The 17,959-nt window shown below is 45.6% G+C and overlaps 1 pseudogene; it reads left to right on the forward strand.

Moving 5' to 3' along the window:
• Positions 1-16,425: 16,425 nt before the first annotated feature.
• Positions 16,426-17,621, forward strand: LOC119921616 (annotated as a pseudogene).
• Positions 17,622-17,959: the final 338 nt, after the last annotated feature.

The following is a 17,959-nucleotide window of genomic DNA, read 5'->3' on the forward strand; positions in this document are numbered from 1 at the left end:
TTAGAACAGTGCTACCAAATGCAATCATTATTATTATTATTATTATTATTATTATTATTATTGTTGTTGTTGTTGTTGTTGTTGTTATTATATGAAGAGGGAGAGAGTTCCAGGCCAGTGAAAGGGCATGGGCTGGGAATCAGTAGTGGGATAGATAGGACCAAAATACAGTGAGTAGGTTGGTTTTAGTCGAGCCAAATGTGTGTACTGGGTGACCACGAGAAGCTGCCCCTCTTACTCTTCAAACTTCAAGCAGAAGGAAACCAAAATCAATCAAGCGATCAAATATGTTGAGCACTTACTATGTGCAGACCGTTATGCTGACTGCAACCAAATAAATGATCTCTCACCAGATGTAGCCTTCTGTTTCATGGCAAATCTGGGGTAGGAGAGCCTTTTATCTCCCATGTGAGCTTAACCCTCATCTAGTTGTCAGTGACTGCCCTCTCGAAGGACCGTGTCTAATGAATCGTTCTCTTCCTCATAACTGAGTATGGTGCTCTTCAGATAGCAGGTGCTTAGTAAACACCACTGAAACGCAGACATCACCAGCTCTGACCATGGTTCCCCAGTCCTCTGGAACCTGCAGTAGTTGCCCGTCCACCTCTGCGTCATACAGAAAGTCCTCAGCATCATCGTTAAAGCTCACAATCACCTAGTTGTCTCCCATCTTACCTCGCTACTCTCCTACTACAAGCCATCCTGCACACCTTGCTCCTCTAATGCCAATCTATTCATCGTACCTCATCTCTCCCGCCAGCCACCTCTCGTGCACGTCCTGTCTCCTGCCTGGAATGTCCTCCCTCTTCGAATCCGACAGCCATTCACTCTCCCCACCTTCAAAGCGTTATTACCATCAAATGTCCTCAAAGAGCCCTTCCCCAAGTCCCAATTTCTTCTTCTCCCACTCCTTTCCGTGTTGCCCTTCACTTGAATTTGCCCTCTTTCTTCACCGCCCTCTCGATCCCATGGCACTTATACATAGATCCGTAATTTATGTATTTCTATTAATGTTTGTCTCCCCTTCTAGACCGTAAGCTCCTTACGAGCAGGGAATATGTCTGCCAATCGTACAATTTACTCTCCCGAGCACTTAGAACGGTGCTGTCCCCAAAGTAAGTGCTCAAGAAATATGATCTATTGGCCACCCAGAACGTTATTCACCGATCCATCCCCGTCCATCCACATCACCCACCCAGTATATCCAGCGGATCGAGAGCCATGGATCCGCCAGGGGGAGAGATCCGTTTTACACATGGAGACGTGAGGAGATTCTAGTTCTCTATCCCCGCCGTCTCCCCCTGTAAAACCCCATCCTTGGGTGGGGTAGTGGTCCTGCCCCACGTGACTACCCCACTGGCCCGTAACACTGGTGTGCATCGCACAGGGAGAACCTCCAGAATAACTGTGGAGATGACAATGAGGTGTCCATCTTTTTTTTGTCAGTGACCCACCGGCTTCATCCACTTCATGGCTGTGGGGCGGCCATTTTAAAATGGTTTGGATGTACCAGTCCTCCCTCCTCCAGACCTCACTTTAACCCTCCCACTCTTGATCTCACTCTCTACCTTCCCTGCCCTCTCTAAGACTACGCTCCTTCTGTCAACTGCCACCCCCCTCACTTCTCCCCACCCTCCTACCCACAGCTCAATTCACTGTCCTGCCCCAGCCCCTCAGCTCCTCCTGCATGCATTTATTACTGCTATTATTATTACTACTATTATTATGGTCCTTGTGTAGCTCTTACTGTGTACCAAGCAGTGTTCTAAGCGTTGGGATAGAGTCAAGTGAATCTGGTTAGACACAGTCCCTATCTCACTAAGCGTTCACACTCTTAATCCCAATTTTACAGATCAGTTAATTTAGGCACAGAGAAGTGAAGTGACTAGTCCAAGGTCACACAGCATTAACTTCTTCGTTGTCGTGAGAATTTTGGTGGGTTTAAGGACTTCCAAGTTCAGGCAGGTACAGACTTTCAGCTCTCTCTCTGGGTTATTTGCACCTGACTTTCATGGCCATTCATTCATTCATTCAATCATATTTATTGAGCGCTTACTGTGTGCAGAGCACTGTACTAAGCGCTTGGGAAGTACAACTTAGGAACATATAGAGACGGTCCCTACCCAACAACGGGCTCACAATCTAGAAGGGGGAGACAGCCAACACAACAAAACATGTGGACAGGTGTCAGGTCATCAGAATAAATAAAAATATAGCTAGATGCACATTATTAACAAAATAAATAGAATAGTAAAAATGTACAAGTAAAATAAATAGCGTAGTAAATCTCTGCAAACATATATACAGGTGCTGTGGGGAGGTGAAGGAGGTAGGGTGGCGGGGATGGGGAGGAGGAGAGAAAAAAGGGGGGTCAGTCTGGGAAGGCCTCCTGGAGGAGGTGAGCTCTCATTCGGGCTTTGAATGGAGGAAGGCGGCCAGCTTGGCAAGGCTGGAGTCAGACATGCACATCCAATCAGCTGTCGGGAGACCATGGTTTAGTGGCAAGAGCACAGGCTTGGGAGTAAGCAGACGTGGGTTCTAATCTTGCCTCCGCCTCTGGTCTGCTCAGTGGCCTTGGGCAAGCCACTTCACTTCTCTCTGCCTCAGTTACCTCATCTGTAAAATCGAGATGAAGACTGAGCCCCACATGGAACAACCTTAGAACAGTGCTTGGCACATAGTAAGTGCTTAACAAACACCATTATTAGTCTTCATATTATTATTATGATCCTGTTCCATAGAATTCTTCCCTAACTCGCAATCTCAGTTATGACGACCTAGCCAGGTGCTTTATCACTGAGGTATTCAATTCTCACCCTCACTTTATATCTTCAACTCCACACAGAATGCACCACTACATGGAAGGCACATCTCCTCCATGAGGCCTTCCTCAGCTAGGCCTTAATTTCCTCTTCTCCCACCCCTTTCTGCGTCACCCTGATTTGCTACCTCTTTCATCTGCCCAGTCCCAGAACACATATGCACATATCTGCAATGTATTTATTGATAATAATGTCTGTCTCCCCGTCTAGACTGTAATTTCGCTTTGGAAGGGACTGTGTCTACTATATTATACTCTCCCAAATGTTTAGTACAGTAGAATGCCCCACATCTCCGCCACTGGCCTGCTGTGTGGTCTCGGGAAAACCGCCTAATCTTTCTGTGCTCCAGTTTCCTCATCTGCTAAGTGCTTAATACAGTGCCTAGTATCCGGTAAGTGCTCAACAGATATCATTGATTGACCACTCAATCTGTAACTTTCATTGAAATATTATCGCTCTCAGCAAACATCGTGGCCTAGTGGATAGAGCACGGTCCTGGAGGACCGTCAGAAGGACCTGGGTTCTAATCTTGGCTCTGCCATGTATCTGCTGTGTGACCTTGGGAAAGTCACTTCACTTCTCTGGGCCTCAGTTACCTCATTTGCAAAATGAGGAATAAGAGTGTGAGCTCCATGTGGGACAGGAACTGTGTCCAACCTGATTAATGTGCATATACCCCGGAGATTAGACCAGTGCTTGGTCCATAGTAATAGTATTGTTATTATTCCCTGTGTTTTAACTCATACGTTTCCTGGAACCTTGGTTTTTTTCATGCACTGTGGGCAGAGATCCCATAATCCATTATATTGTAAACTCCTCGAAGACAAGGATTTCATTTTGCTCCCCCTCTCCCTTAGACTGTAAGCCTCAGGCAGACCAGACACTGTGTCCAACGTACCTATCCCAGTGCTTGGCATACAGTAGGAGCAAAATGGGGATTCAACATCAGTTCTCCCTCCTACTGAGACTGGGGGCCCTAAAAGGGACCTGATTATCTTGTATGTACCCCAGGACTTAGTATAATGCTTGACTCATAGTACGTGCTTAACAAATACCTCAATTACTGGTATTATATTATCTATATCATATATTAATATATCTGTTCTTATTATAGTGCTTATAAAATACTCTAGGTATCTTACTGATTTACAAACTGTAAAGTAAGGAAAAGGGGCAGGTTTGAGCATAGGCTGAGGGATAGAAACAAGTTAAACTGGTCTCTAGACTGAGAGCTCACTGTGGGTAGAGAAAGCATCTACCAAATCTGTTGCATTGTCCTCTCCCAATCGCTGATTACTGTACTCTGCACAAAGTAAACACTCAATAAATACTATCGACCTATAAATGTGGGTAGGAAACGTGTCTACCAACTCTGTTGCATTCTCGCAGCCACTTAGCTCAGTGCTCTGCACACAGTAAGCACTCAGTAAATACCATTGATTGACTAATGGTTTGAATGTGAGCAGGGAAGTTCTTTGCCAACCATGTTGTATTGTACTCTGCAAAGTGCTTTAGTACAGTATTCTGCACTGTAAATGCTCAATAATTATAATTGATTGATTAATGTTGCCTTCTGGTTTGAGACAGGCTTAGGGATAAGGAAGAAGTCCTTAGACCAGTATTATGATAGTAGTATATTAAATACTGCTAGTGGTATTATCTTGAATCCTACTAGTACTAGAAATAACATTTATTAAGCACTTACTATATGCAGAGCAATGTACTAAGCACTGGGAAAGAGTACACAAGAGGGAATTAGGCGCAGATCCTGTCCCTTGAGAGGCTCACAATCTATGAATAAAGATGGGGGAGAGTACTTGAGACACACAGTGAGAGCAATGAAACAATAAAACATTAAGACAACATATGAGACAAGGACAAATACACATAACTCGAAATAAAAAACAAAAGTCATTAGGGAGCTGTGACTGGAGGAGCTGGATTTCAGGTTCTCTGTGATTTGGAGTTCATGGCATACCCAAAGTCACATCAATGGCTACCACAGTCACTAGCCTTCCCAAGGATTAAGGAAGTCTCATGCTGCAGATGTTGGGGAGAATGGTCAGTAGAAAGTGTTATTATCCTATCCCTAATCTCTGATCATGGCTCCTCTTATATTTTCAACAAAATGATAAATCATTCCTCCTCACTTCTAGGGGTACTATGCATGAATGATAAGAGAAACAGCGTTTCCTTGTGGATAAAGCATGGTCCTGGGAGTCAGAAGGAGCTGGGTTTTCATCCTGACTCTGCCACTCATCGCTTTGTGATTTTGGGCAGGTCACATCACTTCTCTGGGTCTCAATTATCTCTTTTGTGAAATGGGCATATTTGTTAAGTACTTACTATGTGCCAGGCACTTTATCAAGTGCTGGAGTGGAGACAAGCATATCGGTTTGGACACTGTCCCCACCCGACATGGGGCTCACAGTCTCAATCTCCATTTTACCGATTTGTTAATTCATTCAATCGTATTTATTGAGCACTTACTGTGTGCAGAGCACTGTATTAAGCACTTGGGAAGTACAAATCAGCAACATATAAAGACGGTCCCTACCCAACAATGGCCTCACGGTGTAGAAGACGGGCTCACTGTCTGATGAGGTAACTGAGGTCCAGAGAAGTAAAGTGACTTCACACAGCAGACAAATGGCAGAGCTGGAGTTAGAACCCATGACCTTTTGACTCTCAGTCCTGTGCTTTATTCACTACACCATGCTTCTTCTCACCGTAGTGCTTAGTACAGTGCCTGGAACATAGTAAACATTTAACAAATACTATAATTATCATTATTATTACCACTAATAATAATAATGATGTGGGTCTTCATTAGCTCTTATGCCTAAAAGTGTTAATATAGGACGTCCACGCCCTTCTCTTTGCCTGCAGTTCTGTTGGGTACTTGGTACATTCTGTATAGCTTTTTCAGGTCTGAACTCTACTAATTTCTACTACCACTTTCGACTTTCCTGGCTAGCTTTCCCTTCACTCCCTACCCCAGGAATTCATATACGAACTGAAGCATCGGGTCCACTGCCCCTTTCTTTTCTCAGGTGGCCTTGATCTTTCCCCAGGCCTCAGTAATTAGACTCTGAGCTGCCCCAGCAACTGGCATTCACTGCAGGCAATGGTAGCTTGGAGCATAGGTTTGCCAAAAGGCGACTAGACTACTACTATTATAATTCCTACTAATAGAACAGTTACTAGTATTACTAGCAATACTAGTAACTATACTATTAGTAGCAGCAGCAGGAGGAGGAGGAGGAGGAGTACAGTGTGACTCAGTGGAAAGAGCCCGGGCTTGGAAGTCAGAGGTCATGGGTTCTAATCCCAGCTCCTCCACTTGTCTGCTGTGTGACTTTGGGCAAGTCACTTAACTTCTCTGTGTCTCAGTTACCTCACCTGGAAAATGGGGATTAAGATTGTGAGCCCCAGGTGGGACAACCTATCTTGCGTTTACCATGATCATGATGAGATTTATTTTGTTCATGATGTGCATTTAGCTTTAATTCTATTTGTTTAATTCTACTTGTACATATTTACTATTCTATTTATTTTATTGCGTTAATATATTTTGTTTTGTTGTCTGTCTCCCCGTTCTAGACTGTGAGCCCGCTGTTGGGTAGGGACCGTCTCTATATGTTACCAACTTGTACTTCCCAAGAGCTTAGTACAGTGCTCTGCACACAGTAAGTGCTCAGTAAATATGATTGAATGAGTGAACCTATTCACCTTGTATCACCTCAGTGCTTAGAACAGTGCTTCACACATAGTAGGTGCTTAACAAATACCTGTATTATTATTATTATTATTATTATTATTATTATTATTATTATTATTATTATATTAATAATAGTAGTAGTAGTAATAGCAGTAGCACTGATGAGAAACACTATTGCCTGGTGTATAGGGCACAGGCCTGGGAGTCAGAAAGACCTGCGTTCTAATCCCGGCTCCACCACTTGTCTCCTGTGAAACCTTGGACAAGTCACTTCACCTCTCTGGACCTCAGTTACCTCTTCTGTAGAATGGGGATTAAGACTGTGAGCTCCATGTGAGACCTGTGCTATGTCCAACCTGATTACGTTGTACCTATCCCAGTGATTAGTACAATGCCTGGTACTTAGAAAACACTTACCAAATACCATTTTCATCATACTAGTGCTATTACCACTTCTGTTGCCAAATTAACATGGTCTTTGCTCCTCATACAAACACATACATAGGCACACACACACACATACACGCACACATCTTGTCAGAGCTTGGTGTAGTGGAAAGAGCATGTGCCTGGGAGTCAGAGAACCTGGGTTCTAAACCCAGCTCTGGCACTTGTTGCTGGGAGACCTTGGACAAGCCATTTAACTTCTCTGTGCTTCAGTCTCTTCATCTGAAAAACAGGTGTTCGGTATTTAGGCTGTGAACCCTATGTGGGACAGCTACCATGTCCGATCTGATTAATTTTCATGCACCCTTGTACTTAAAATAGTACTTGGCATTTAAGTGATTAATGAATGCCATAGTTTTTATAATGTTCATTTCATTATATATCCACTCCGTTCTCCTACTAGATTCAGCTCACACTCTCCTTTCCCTAACAAGCACACCTTCTCATGTGATATGTTCCCAACTCTCTTGTCTCCAGTCTCTGTCCCATGAACCTTCCTCCTGCCTGGAAACCCCTCCCACTTCAAATCCACCGGTCCATAGCTCTCCCCGCATTCCAAGCCCTTTGAGAGAAGCAGTACTGCCTTGTGGATAGACCAGGGCATGGGAGTCAGAAGGAGCTGGGTTGTAATCCCAGCTCTGCCACTTGTCTCCTCTTGGCTCTTGGGCACGTCACTTCACTTCTCTGTGCCTCAGTTGCCTCATTTGTAAAATTGGGATTAAGAGTGCGAGTCCTACTTGGGACAGGGACTGTGTCCAACCTGATTTGCTTGTATCCACCCCTGTGTTTGGTACAGTGCCTGGTGCAGAGTAAGTGCTTAACAAATACTACTACTATTATTATTTAAATTCCAGGATGCTTATCCCAATGAATTTTCTATTTCCTAGGTCATATCATCCCTTCTCTCTTTTTCAGCCTTTTTGTACTTACCTTTTCTCGTTACACTTTAGTGTTCACTATCGGTAATAATAATAATAATAATAATAATAATAATAATAACGATAATAATAATAATGAAAATAATAATGATTACGGTATTTATTAAGCACTTACTAGGTGCCAGATGTTGTACTAAGCACTGAGGTGGATAGACGCAAATTGGGTTGGACACAGTCCCTGTTCACATGGGGCTCACAGCCTCACTCCCCATTTTACAGATGAGGTAATTTAGGCACAGAGAAGCTGAGTGACTTGCCCAAGGTCACACAGAAGATAAGTGACAGAGCCGGAACTAGAACCTATGACCTTCTGACTCCCAGGCCTATGCTCTATCCATTGAGCTATGCTGCGTCTCTGTCCATATCTCACACACTCTATTAATTGTAACTCATGTACAAATCCTCTTTCCTTATTCCTACTGTCGAATTGATGACAATGTTTGTTCTCCCATACTAAGCTCCTTAAGGGCAGGGATCATATCTGCTCATTTTATTAACTCTTTCCAAGCACAGCACTCTACACATTGTAGGTGCTCAGTAAATTGATTGATTGGTTGGTTGGCTTTTTGGCCCATCTTCCAGAGGAGCAGGGGGAGGTATTATATTTCAGTAGACATTTGTCCTGAAAAGAGGGCTTATGAAACATTTTCATTACCTTCATAGATATCTCTGCCTCTTGTGGATACAAGCAAATCGGGTGGGTCACAGTCTCTGCTAAGTTCTTGGGTTGTTTTCTTGGTTGAGGTAGAATTTTTTTGAATTTCGATTTGCAACTCTGGTAGAAGTTGGAAAATAGTCATGAGAAGCCATAGTTCATCCTTTACCTATGAATCAAGTAAAACATCCTCACTCTCGGCTTCAAGGCTCTCCATCACCTCGCGACCTCCTACCTCACCTCGCTTCTCTCCTTCTACTGCTCAGCCCACACCCTCCGCTCCTCTGCCACTAACCTTCTCACTGTGCCTCGTTCTCACCTGTCCCACCATCGACCCCCCAGCCCACGTCCTTCACCTGGCCTGGAATGGCCTCCTTCCACACATCCGCCAAGCTAGCTCTCTTCATCCCTTCAAAGCCCTACTGAGAGCTCACCTCCTCCAGGAGGCCTTCCCAGGCTGAGCCCCCTTTTTTCTCTCCTCCTTCCCATCCCCAATGCCCTACCTTCTTCCCCGCCCAACAGCACTTGTATATATATTTGCATAGATTTATTGCTCTATTTATTTTACTTGTACATATGTACTATTCCATTTATTTTGTTAATGGTGTGCATATAGCTTTAATTCTATTTGTTCTGACGATTTTGACACCTGCCTACATGTTTTGTTTTGTTGTCTGTCTCCCCCTTCTAGACTGTGAGCCCGTTATTGGGTAGGGACCGTCTCTACATGTTGCCAACTTGTACTTCCCAAGCGCTTCGTACAGTTCTCTGCACAAAGTAAGTGCTCAATTGATTGATTGAATTGATTAAATGAATGAATGAAAGAATGAATTATTTTAGAGAAGATCATGACCCTCAGCAATGTATTCTGATCGACCCACTTTCTCCTCTTTACCTATGTTCTGAACTTCACCAGAAACCTGACCATCGTCACCCTCTCTCTTCTTGACTCCTGTCTCTGCCCTCCCATCTACTTCTTCCTGCGCATTTTCTCCTTCCTGGAGATCTTCATGTCCTCCTGCATTCCCAGATTCCTAGCTGCAAACATCACTGGGGACAGGACCACTTCTTACAATACTTGTGTAACACAGCTGTTCTTCTTTATCCTGCCGGAGAAGACCGAGTTCTTCCTCCTGGCCGCCATAAGCGCTTAGTACAATGCTCTGCACACAGTAAGGGCTCAATAAATACGATTGAATGAATGAATGAATGTCCAGATTTTTCAGTCAATAGCATTGATTGATTAAGCACCTACCAAGTGCTAGTACCTACCAAGTGTTTGTAGCATGTTTGCCTCCAATACTTCAATTTCCACACTTTGAGGGTGAGAGCAGTGATCTCAGCCCTACTCTCACACGCAAGTGTGATAGTGAAGCAAGAAACGTTCCTATATCCCCCAGAATCAGTGTAACAGTTCCATAATCTAATCAGTCAGCCAATAGAATTGACTATGTACTTACTGTATGCAGGGCTCTGAATTAGTTCTTGGGAGAGTACAGTAGAGTTAGTAGACATGATACCTGTCCTTAAGGAGCTCACAGTCTATCAATTATTATTATTATTAGTTATTGAGCACTCCTAAAGAGTTGGGAGAATATTCAAGAATTAGTAGTCAAACAATCAATAGTATTTATTGAATACTTACTATGTTTAAGTACTAAGTGCTTGGAAGAGAATTGTAGAGTTAGTAATAATAATAATGACAATTGTGGTATTTGTTAAGCTCTTACTATGTGCTAGGCACTATACTAAACGCAGGGGTGGATACAAGCAAATCGAGTCGATCAGTCTCTGTCCTGCATGGGGCTTACAGCCTTAATCCCCATTTTGCAAATGAGGGGACTGAGGCACAGAGTAGTGAAGTAATTTATCCAAGGCCATACAGCAGACAAGTGGCAGAGTCGTAATTAGAACCCATGACCTTCTGACTCCCAGGCCCGTGCTTTCTAAACTACACCATGCTAGGGAAGATGATCCATGTCCTCACAGAGCTTACCACCTAATAAATTTCAGGTAGCGGGAAGCCACTGAGTATAGAGGTGTTGATATAAGTTGGGGTGATGAGTGTGAAAACGTTCCCTGCCCTCAACGATCTCACTTTCTTGGAAGCAGCATGGTGTAAGGAATAGGGGACAGGCTTGGGAGTCAGAGGGTCATGTGTTTTAATCCCAGCTCCACCCTCTATTTGCTGTGTGACGTTGGGCAAGTCACTTCACTTCTCTGGGCCTCAGTTCCGTCATCTGGAAAATGGGGATTGAGACTGCGAGTCCCACCTGGGACAGGGACTGTGTTCAACCCAATTGGCTTGTATCCATCCTAGCATTTAGTACAGTGCCAGACACATAGTAATCGCTCAACAAATACAATTATCATTATTATTATTGTTAATAATAATAATAAATTATAATAATAATCTAGCAGACCAAACAGTTCCTGTTATAGATCACAGACAATTGAGCAGCTACTGTGTGCCACAGTGGTGATTGCAATGCAGTGAGCCTTCACAGTCTCACGCCCCCTCCCCCCTCTTCGGCCCTTTGCCCCTATTGTCCTGCAACCTGCATTGTCAGTGAGCTGGCAGGGACAGCATTTGCCACTTGTAGTCACAGAACAGAACATCTCAAGTCAACCATATTTATTATTTCCTGTGAGCAGAGCATGTCCTCAGCGCTTGGGAGAGTACAGTATAACAACACAACAGGCACATTCCCTAACCACAACGAGCTTAAAGCCTAGAAGGGGTGAAAGACATTAATATAAATAAATAAATTACAGAATTACAGATGTCTAAGATCTCGTCATCTGCAGACACCCCTGAGCTTTCCCAATGTGGTCAGGCATCACTGAGTATGTAATACAGTGATCTTCTCTGACTAAACCCTTATTTCCTCTTCTCCCACTCCCTTCTGCATTGCCCTGACTTGCTCCTTTATTTATTGCTCCCGTTCCAGCCCCACGGCACATATGTACATATCTGTAATTTTATTGATTTATATTAATGTCTTTCTCCCCCTCTAGACTCTAAGCTCGTTGTGGGCAGGGAATATATCTGTTTATTGGTATAGTGTACTCTCTAAAGCGCTTAGTACAGTGCTCTGTATTCGATAATATGATCAAATGAAATACGATTGAGTGAATGAAGTAAGACAAAGGGCCGGAGGGATATTTTCCACTTTCCTGAGAACAGCAGGAAAAGAAAAAAGAGCAACAACAGCAGCTGCTTCAGGAGTGCCCCAGTACGGCTAGAGGTACAATGATCACTTTTGCCCTGCGGGTACCCCAGGGACCAGGGACCACTAGGTAATGAGTGAAGCCTGCCCCAGCTCCAGGAAAGAACCCTTCAAGATCCCCATCACTCCTCCTTCGAGGCTTATCCTGGCACTGCCTCATTCCCATCTAAATTAAAATTCTTTGCTCGGGGGGAGTAAGAGCCGAGTTCATTAGTTCCTTGCTATAAGCATTTCCAGGGAATGTCTCCTTTGTTATCTAATGAGCCCTCCCCATCTACATTGAAAAGAACTCATAAAGGGGCTGAATGTTGTCCCTGTAAAACAAGGGCTGGGGGAGAGAGGAATAATGTTAAATATCCTTTCTGTGACTGATAGGAAGCAGCTTGCTTTCTCCAGTCTCAGCTATCCTGTCTTTCCTTCCCTCGAGAACATACGTTTCTCCATCCCCAATAGTAGGCTGACAGGAAGGGTGTTGCCCAGGACTCCGACTCCTCTCTCCTCCGCAAACCGATGGAAGTAACAGCAGGAGAAGGAGAAGGAAATTCTGTCCTGCCTGGCAGGGCACCATAAAAATGGGGAGATATTTGGGCTGTCTAAATGGTATGCAATTCTTCCTGAGAATAGGGAGAAGGTCGATTCGGATTTTCAAACGAACAAACCATATATTCAGTGGGAAAACTCTGACCAAAACCATCGAGAGTCTCAGAAAAGTAAGTACACGTTCCTCCTTAAGTACCTCGGTCCTCCCGAAATCTGATGTCTGCTGGTTTTTCCTGTCCCATACCTGACCTTCCTGATTTGATCAGGGAAGGAGATAGCGACAGTTGGAAAAGAATCGCCTTGATTAGTATTTTTGCTGGCTGGATCGATCTCTGAGGGTTTGGAATTGCCCCGTGCCTCAGGTGATCTGGCAACTGTCTCCTTTTCACCAGGCATGTCCTGGCCTGGAGCCCTGCTAGTGGTCCATTTGATGGTTCTCAGCTCTTGAATACCTGGGATTCTAGCCCCAGCTATCCCTGTAGATGGCTGACATGACTGATGACTTCCCAGAACCTGAGTTCAAAAATCTTGTGAATTTCTCGATAGCTAATTTTTATTGCTGATCTCTCCCATTAGATTGTAAACTCCTCACAGGCGGGGTCTATAGTCTATTGTTGTACTTTGTACGCAGTACGCACTCAATAAATACCACCAACTGATTGATTTTACTTCTCTAAAAGCCTATGAGACTTTTGTGTACAGAAGAGGTGCCCAATAAACGCTGATGATGATTGGTTTAATAAAGACAGCCAGAGTGATGATAATGATTCAGTCCAATGAGAGAAGGAGAAGCATTTCAACCGGTTTCTTTGAGTTTCCCTTTTCCGCCTCTCTCCTCATTTAATCCCCCTTCCCTTTCCTTCCCTTCCGTTGAAGCCCACATTATTCGCCACTACTACCCCCTCCAGATTCTTGTAGCCGTCATCTACCGCCCCCCTAGCCCCACCTCCAACTTCTTTAACGATTTTGACCCCTTCCTCACCTTCCTCCTCTCCTTTTCCATGCCCACTCTGATCCTCGGAGACTTCAACATCCACATGGATATCCCTGATGACTCCTCTGCCGCCCGCCTTCTATCTCTCCTCGACGCTGCCAACCTCTTGCTCCACCCCTCCTCACCCACTCACCAGCTTGGTCATACCCTCGACCTCATCATCTCCTATCGCTGCACTGTGTCCACCCTCACCAGCTCTGAAATCCCTCTGTCTGATCATAATCTTCTCACTTGCCTCCTCACTCACACTCCTTTCACCTGTAAATCCATATTACTCCCTCACAGAGATCTCCGCTCTCTTGACTCCATCCATCTTTCTGAGCGCCTCACACCCCACCTCGCCTCCCTCTCCTCTCTACTCAGTCTTGATGATCAGATTACTGCTCTCAACTCTACCCTTTCTACTCAGCTAGACTCGCTCCCCTTTCCCTTCGCCGCTCTCGTACTACTAACCCACAGCCCTGGATCACTGCCACTGTCCGCCTCCTTCGCTCTTATGCTCGAGCTGCCGAATGCTGCTGGCGAAAGTCTAAACACCATGCCAACCTCGTTCACTTCAAGTTTATCCTTTCCCGACTTAACTCAGCCCTCTCCTCTGCCAGACAAAACTATTTCTCCTCCCTTATTGACACCCATGCCCATCATCCCAGCCAGCTCTTCCGTACATTCAACTCCCTTCTCAGGCCCCCGGTTCCTCCCCCTCCTCCTTCCCTCACCCCCAAAGATCTGGCCTCCTACTTCATTAACAGAATTCAATCCATCAGGTCCCACCTCCCCAAAGTCACTCCCCAGCATTCTCCAATCCCCTGGCTTTCAACACTCTCTGCTACTCTCCCATCCTTCCCAGCAGTATCCTCAGAGGAGCTCTCCTCCCTCCTCTCAAGTGCTATTCCGGCCACCTGTGCTTCTGACCTCATTCCCTCTCATCTCATGAAATCTCTCGCTTCATCCCTTCTCCCCTCCTTAACTTCCATCTTCCACCGCTCACTTACCACTGGTTCCTTCCCCTCTGCCTTCAAACATGCCCATGTCTCTCCCATCCTAAAAAACCCCTCTCTTTACCCCACCTCACCTTCTAGTTATCGTCCCATATTCCTCCTACCATTCCTTTCCAAACTCCTTGAACGAGATGTCTAACGCGCTGCCTCGAATTCCTCAACACCAACTCTCTTCTCGACCCCCTCCAGTCTGGCATCCGTCCCCTACATTACACGGAAACGTCCCTCTCAAAGGTCCCCAATGACCTCCTGCTTGCCAAATCCAACGGCTCATACTCTATCCTAATCCTCCTCGACCTCTCAGCTGCCGTCGACACTGTGGACCACCCCCTTCTCCTCAACACGCTATCCGACCTTGACTTCACAGACTCCGTCTTCTCCTGGTTCTCCGCTTATCTCTCCGGTCGTTCATTCTCAGTCTCTTTTGCAGGCTCCTCCTCCCCCTCCCATCCCCTTACTGTGGGGGTTCCCCAAGGTTCAGTGCTTGGTCCCCTTCTGTTCTCGATCTACACTCACTCCGTTGGTGACCTCATTCGCTCCCACGGCTTCAACTATCAACTTTACGCTGATGACACCCAGATCTACATCTCTGCCCCTGCTCTCTCCCCCTCTCTCCAGGCTCGCATCTCCTCCTGCCTTCAGGACATCTCCATCTGGATGTCTGCCCGCCAACTAAAACTCAATATGTCCAAGACTGAATTCCTTGTCTTCCCTCCCAAACCCTGCCCTCTCCCTGACTTTCCCATCACTGTTGACGGCACTACCATCCTTCCTGTCTCACAAGCCCGCAACTTTGGTGTCATCCTCGACTCCGCTCTCGCATTCACCCCTCACATCCGAGCCGTCACCAAAACCTGCCGGTCTCAGCTCCGCAACATTGCCAAGATCCGCCCTTTCCTCTCCATCCAAACCGCTACCCTTCTCGTTCAAGCTCTCATCCTATCCCATCTGGACTACTGCATCAGCCTTCTCTCTGATCTCGTATCCTCGTGTCTCTCCCCGCTTCAATACATACTTCTTGCTGCTGCCCGGATTGTCTTTGTCCAGAAACGCTCTGGGCATTTTACTCCCCTCGTTAGAAATCTCCAGTGGCTACGAATCAATCTGCGAATCAGGCAGAAACTCCTCACATTCGGCTTCAAGGCTCTCCATCACCTTGCCCCCTCCTACCTCACCTCCCTTCTCTCCTTCTACAGCCCACCCCGCACCCTCCGCGCCTCTGCTGCTAATCTCCTCACCGTGCCTCGTTCTCGCCTGTCCCGCCATCGACCCCCGGCCCACGTCATCCCCCGGGCCTGGAATGCCCTCCCTCTGCCCATCCGCCAAGCTAGCTCTCTTCCTCCCTTCAAGGCCCTACTGAGAGCTCACCTCCTCCAGGAGGTCTTCCCAGACTGAGCCCCTTCCTTCTTCTCCCCCTTGTCCCCCCTCCATCCACCCCATCTTACCTCCTTCCCTTCCCCACAGCACCTGTATATATGTATATATGTTTGTACATATCTATTATTTATTTTATTTTGTTAGTATGTTTAGTTGGCGCCCGGGCTTTGGAGTCAGAGGTCATGGGTAGAAATCCCAGCTCCGCCACTTGTCAGCTGTGTGACTTTGAGCAAGTCACTTAACTTCTCTGTGCATCAGTTCCCTCATCTGTAAAATGGGGAAGAAGACTGTGAGCCCCACGTTGGACAACCTGATCACCTTTAACCTCCCCAGCGCTTAGAACAGTGCTTTGCACATAGTAAGCGCTTAATAAATGCCATTATTATTATTATCATTATTATTATTAGGTTTTGTTCTCTGTCTCCCCCTTCTAGACTGTGAGCCCACTGTTGGGTAGAGACTGTCTCTATATGATGCCACCTTGTACTTTCCAAGCACTTAGTACAGTGCTCTGCACACAGTAAGCGCTAAATACGATTGATTGATTGATTAATCATATTTATTGAGCGTTTACTTTTTGCCGAGCACTGTACTAAGCACTTGGAAGAGAATAATATAACAATAAACAGAAAAATTCCCTGACTTCACTTCTGCTTCCTCTCTCATCCTCAACTCTGACCATGGGGGAAATCCAGAGTCAGCGATGAGAAATCAGACTTCAGTGACTGAGTTCATTTTCCTAGGGCTGACAGACAATACAGACTGGAATATTGTCATCTTTTTATTCCTGCTACTGAGTTACCTGTTGAGCATCACTGGGAACCTGACCATCCTCACTCTCATTGTACTGGACTGTACCTCCGCACGCCAATGTACTTCTTCCTACAGAATTTCTCCTTCTTAGAACTTTCGTTTACATCGGTCACCATTCCCAAACTGCTTTTCGATATTTCGACCGGGGACATGACCATTTTATATAATGCTTGTGTCATTCAGTTGTTCTTCTTCATCTTCCTGGGGGAGACGGAGTTTTTCCTACTGGTCGCCATATCCTACGACCGCTATGTCGCCATCTGCCGGCCGCTGCACTACTTGACCATCATGAGCCGGAGAGTCTGCACCCTTCTTGTCCTCTGCTTCTGGCTGGTCTGCTTCCTGATCATCTTTCCAGGCCTCATCCTGGGTATCCAGCTGGACTTCTGTGACTCAAACATCATCAGCCATTTCACCTGTGACACTGCGCCCATGCTGGAAATCTCGTGCACTGACACGCAATTATTACAGAAGATGAATTTTATATTAGCAGTTGGGACACTCCTGGTCACTCTGGCACTAGTCGCCGTGTCCTACACGGCCATCATCCGCATCATCCTGAAACTGCCCTCGACCCATCAAAGAAAAAAAGCTTTTTCCTCCTGCTCCTCCCACATGATCGTCATCTCCCTCTCTTATGGCAGCTGCATATTCATATACATCAAGCCATCCCCCAAGGAAATTTAGGACTTCAACAAAAGGTTGGTGGTGCTAAATACCCCCGTGGCCCCCATGCTGAATCCCTTCATCTGTCCCTTCATTGGGGAACCCCTTCATGGGGAAGCAGCGTGGGTCAGTGGAAAGAGCCTGGGCTTTGGAGCCAGAGGTCATAGGTTCTAATTTCGGCTCCTCCACTTGTCAGCTGTGTGACTTTGGGAAAGTCACTTAACTTCTCTGGGCCTCAGTTACCTCATCTGTAAAATGGGGCTTAAGACTGTGAGCCCCCGGCGCTTAGAACAGTGCTTTGCACATAGTAAGCGCTTAATAAATTCCATCATTATTATTATCTACACCCTACAAAACCAACAGGTGAAGCAGGCCATCAAGAAAGTAGCCAAGAAGGTGATTTTGTTTAAGAAAAAATAAGAGGCTTTGGATCCTTGTTTGTGATTCTGTATCAGAAAACGAAATTGAATGGCCAAAGCTTTCCTTAGTGAAGATGGACTTGCAGCTCCCCCTCAGGTCTTCCTTCTTCATCCGCTTTTTCTGTTTCATTCATAAGTCTGAGCCGCTCACCACTTTGGCCACTTGACCTGCCCCATCCCTTTCAGCAACAACTTTAGAGCTAGTTGTGATCGTATGAGTAGTAGAATAATAATTGTGATATTTGTTAAGTGCTTAACAAATCAAGTCAGGTACGGTACTAAGCGCTGGGGTGGATACAAGCAAATCGGGTTGGACGGTCTCTGTCGCTCATGGGGTTC

The sequence above is a fragment of the Tachyglossus aculeatus genome (genome assembly GCF_015852505.1).
Source record: "Tachyglossus aculeatus isolate mTacAcu1 chromosome 12 unlocalized genomic scaffold, mTacAcu1.pri SUPER_6_unloc_3, whole genome shotgun sequence".
NCBI classification, from domain to species: Eukaryota; Metazoa; Chordata; class Mammalia; order Monotremata; family Tachyglossidae; genus Tachyglossus; species Tachyglossus aculeatus.